This window comes from Phyllostomus discolor, chromosome 4 (assembly GCF_004126475.2).
Source record: "Phyllostomus discolor isolate MPI-MPIP mPhyDis1 chromosome 4, mPhyDis1.pri.v3, whole genome shotgun sequence".
NCBI classification, from domain to species: Eukaryota; Metazoa; Chordata; class Mammalia; order Chiroptera; family Phyllostomidae; genus Phyllostomus; species Phyllostomus discolor.
In genome coordinates this window covers 154,563,891-154,567,918 of record NC_040906.2, presented here as the reverse complement: position 1 = coordinate 154,567,918, position 4,028 = coordinate 154,563,891, and the positions used below count along the sequence as shown (strand labels likewise).

Sequence of the window (4,028 nt, the reverse complement as noted above, 5' to 3'; positions counted from 1 at the left end):
CTGCAACAGTTACTCCACTTGGCAAAACTCTCTTTCTAAAACCTTCTCTGCTCATTTTTCTTGCTGCCTCTGCAGGGTCAGTAATGTGTCTGCCAGTAAAGTGTTGTCTCCTTCCATTTCCTCTTCCCATAACCACAAGGAATAGAAGCCATCCCCTGGTTGAGGAAAGAGCATTTGTCCATTAATAACCCACTAGTCTAGCAGCCACATCCCTTGTTGATGCTCTGGTCATTTTTAACGTGGACTATTATAACCACATTCTGTGCTGTCTCCGAGGCTTTATTCTTCTTTCCAGTTTCAAATGATCTGCATTCTGCAGATCAAATCATTTTCTAGATGGATTTAAGTTATGCCCATGGGAAGGAAGAGCCTGAGCTTGGCAATGTTGCAAATAGGGAGTGTGGTGTAGAATGGGGATATGTGTGTCCAAAAGAGTCTTTAAATGCAGCATATGATGAGAGAGACTGATCTTAGTAGTTTTTTTGCATTCCAGGAATCAGGATATCTCAAGATTGTGTTGTAATTATAAGGCAGCATTTGACAAATTGTGGGAATTTGCTCTGCCTCTGTCCTACCATATTACAATGTATTTAAAAAAATACTTTGTGCAACCTTTGCAAACTGAAAAGGTCACCAAGAAGTAAGTCATGCCGTTGTTTACTAACTTCGTTAATGCAGCCAAATCAGCAGAGGTAATTTTTAGAAAGTTCCTTGAGCAGTAGGTATGTTGTCCACCAAAATCTGCAGATAAGAAAAAAGTAAAAGGAATGTGAGACAGTGATAGAAAAAGAGTAATTGTCTGCTACCCATGGAAATTCTGTTTAATTTCCTGGCATCTGAGACATTTTTTCTGGCTTCTATTTTGGAATTACTATAGCCCTCTGTAAAAGAGTTAAGTCATTACCAAAGGTGAGCCATTTCCTGTCTACTCAGTTGTAGAATCAGGCTACGTACCGTTTTATCAAAGTAACATTGGCTGTCACCCAGCGTTAATCATTTTCAGAACAATTATTATTTACTTCAGACATGGGCTGATAGCTCCCTACTTCCAGATTCTGTTTTGGCAACTTTGAGCCTTACCTCATGAGTAAGATTATTGCTGAAAACAGTGCTTCTCCAAATTGTCTTCCTTTAATTCTTGTCTCTCCTTCAAAAAAAATTAATTACACTCAAGCTAGTGAGTCTATGTGACTGCCAAAGCTAGCTCAAATATTGTTTGCATATAATCCTACACAGATGTGGAGCCAATAGGGAGCTCAGCGACTGTGTGCTTTTACACATCTTTTAGTTAAATTAAAAATTCAAAAGCAAAATCTTGTGTTCTGGGAGAGTATATGACCTTGACATTTCCTGGAGGCTATTAGACCCATAAACCAATGCATAGACTATGTTCATCCGTTTAAGTGGTTTGTGACTGTGAAAGACTAAATATTTACAATGTCTTTTATCCTTGGATGCAATATAATGATTTCATCATTTTAATAGTTCTTTACTCAACTGCGGCTGCATCCCGCTTAGATTTTAGAGACATGCATTTCAAATAGTTTGGGTCTCATTAACCATTTGACCAAGGCCCAAGAATGACAAAATGTATAGCAAGAGTTCAAGGCATTGAAATCAAGATTTTAGTTTTGATTTATGTCTTCCCTCCTGAATCTTGCACTATTTACCAAACTTTGCTTCAAATGTTCAGAGGAGAAGAGAGATGTGTACACACACAGTTGGTCAGAAGGTCATTTGCTTATAAATTAGGGCCATGCACACAAATGGTGACTGAGCGACTAAATGTGAACGAACCAGAACAAAACTGCGGCAGCCGCTACAGAAGCATTAGAACAATGTGCCCACAGAAGGCTGCCTGAAAGATATTGTTCTATATAGGAAAGCATGGTTTTAGCCCATAAAACCCATTATCTAGTCATTTGCTTTCTTCTTATTAAGTCCTAAAAAATGCCTGAATTTCCTTCCTTTCATTTATTTCCCTATCTCTGCTCTTAAATCTTGCTGTTTCTGAAAAATGAGTCAGTGTATTTGGCTAATATTATTCTTTTCCCGTCCCTCTCATGTAGGATGAAAACTAAAATCTGGTTTATATTCAATACAGAAGTATAAGGACAACATTACCTAGTTCCTTCTTTATTTGGCTCTAATATTCACAAGTTTTTATTTATATTGTCTTTTGCATAAAATAAAAATAAATTATATTGACTGACAGACATTATTAAAATAAATTTATGGTTACCTCCCCTAAAATTCACGAAGGATCTGCTCTATTAGAACTGTTATATTATGACTGTTGGAATGTTCTGCTCATAGTACTTGACCTCAGTGCTTGTTTTATAAATCGTTATCCTAAAGCACCTACCTAGCATGTTTTTTAATACCTTTGTTGGATCATCTGTCAAGCCGTAATTTGTCATGATGAGGTTAAAGTCACAATGAAAGATATAAAGACTAAGGGGTCTTTTGGTTTGTAATGTACTGATCCTTTGTGAATGTTCAAACAGAGTCATGTAAATACAGAGGGATAATTTTTCTTTCTACACACACATGCACACACACGTGTGGGATTGAATATAGTGTTTATATAATGAAGTCTATGATATACTAGAAAGACATTAAGCTATAAACAAAACAAAGCAAATATTTAAACTAAAACTCTTACTTATTTCTTGGCTTTAATATTCAATTTTCTTACTAGTATGTGGAAACAATATCTACTGTGTAATACTTTAAAACTTATTGTAAGTATAAAATGAAACTATGTGCTTGAGAGAGCTATAAATCACAATCAACATGTAGTGAGTAGATGGTATTAATTCACTAACTTCACTGGTAAGGAAGGCTCTTTGAACAAGACTATGTGTCTGCCTTTTAAGAGAACATGATGGGTGTGGCTCAGTGAACTGGGCCTTGTCCTGCAAACTAAAAGGTCACTGGTTCGATTCGCATTCAGGGCACATGTTTGGCTTGCCAGCCAACTGATGCTTCTCCAGCACATCGAGGTTTCTATTCTTTTTTTCTCCCTCCCTTCTCCTCCCTCTAAAATATCAATAAATAAAATGGAGGTAAAGTAAGGGTTGTTCAAATAAAGAAGGAAGAAAACCACATTCTGTACAGAGAAAAAATATAATAAGTGGTACCCCAAAAGCTACAATTTACTTATAAAAATTGTGCACTTATTCTTACATGTTTAAACTTTAGTCACCTTCAAAATACTCTCCATTTTATGCAATTCACCTATTGAAATGTGTTTCAAATGTTTTTTTTTCAAAACAGTTTTTAAATTTGTCAGTTGTAATGGCTTTTAGTGCTCCTGCCTCTTTTGTTTCACCTCTTCCACATCAGCAAAGCATTTCCCTTTGAGAACTTTTTTCATCCATGGGAACAAACAAAATTGTCCCTGAAGGTGAGATGGGGTAAATAGGGATGGTGGGGCATGGGGGTCATGCCAATTTTGGTCAAAAACTGCTAAACACTCAGTGTGGTATGGGCAGGTGCACTCATAAATCACCCATCATGAAATCATGGGCAAACATGTGGAAAGTCTTCAAAAACGTACTTCATTGAAACTGAATGCAGCCTCTCACAACAATGTCAGCTGGTACACTGATACAGATGGGTTCCTAGAACACTCACCTGGCAGGGGATGCCTGTGCTACAAGAGATCTGCCCTCCGGAAAATAATTCTGTTTTTTGGGGGTATCCCTCATATACATAAACAGATGCATGAAAAATCATGGTAACTTCAGCAAACTTGTGGCTGAGATGGGGGAATAGTAAGGTAGCAAAAAAGAGGGGGCTAAAGAAAAATCTGATAAGTAGAGATTTCATTGCCTAATTGATGCAAAGCTCTTGGATTTTCAAAGTGAAAACAGCATGTTATGTATCTTTTTTTAAAAATACCAAGTTAGCAGTGTGGACTTACTATGGATAAAGAGAATAGAGATCAAGGGGAAAAATGGCTAGGAAGCTGTACCAGTTATCCAGAAAGAAAAGATTAACAATCTATGTCAATTTCGTTTTCC

General features: G+C 36.8%; 1 long non-coding RNA gene across 1 annotated transcript; it reads right to left on the bottom strand.

Annotated features, from left to right (window-relative positions):
• Positions 1-477: 477 nt before the first annotated feature.
• LOC118500274 lies at positions 478-2,926 on the bottom strand. Its single transcript, XR_004902831.1, has 2 exons — positions 1,081-2,926; positions 478-741 (listed from the first exon to the last, which is right to left on the bottom strand). It is a non-coding gene; the product is annotated as an uncharacterized LOC118500274 (long non-coding RNA).
• Between the last annotated feature and the right edge of the window lie 1,102 nt (positions 2,927-4,028).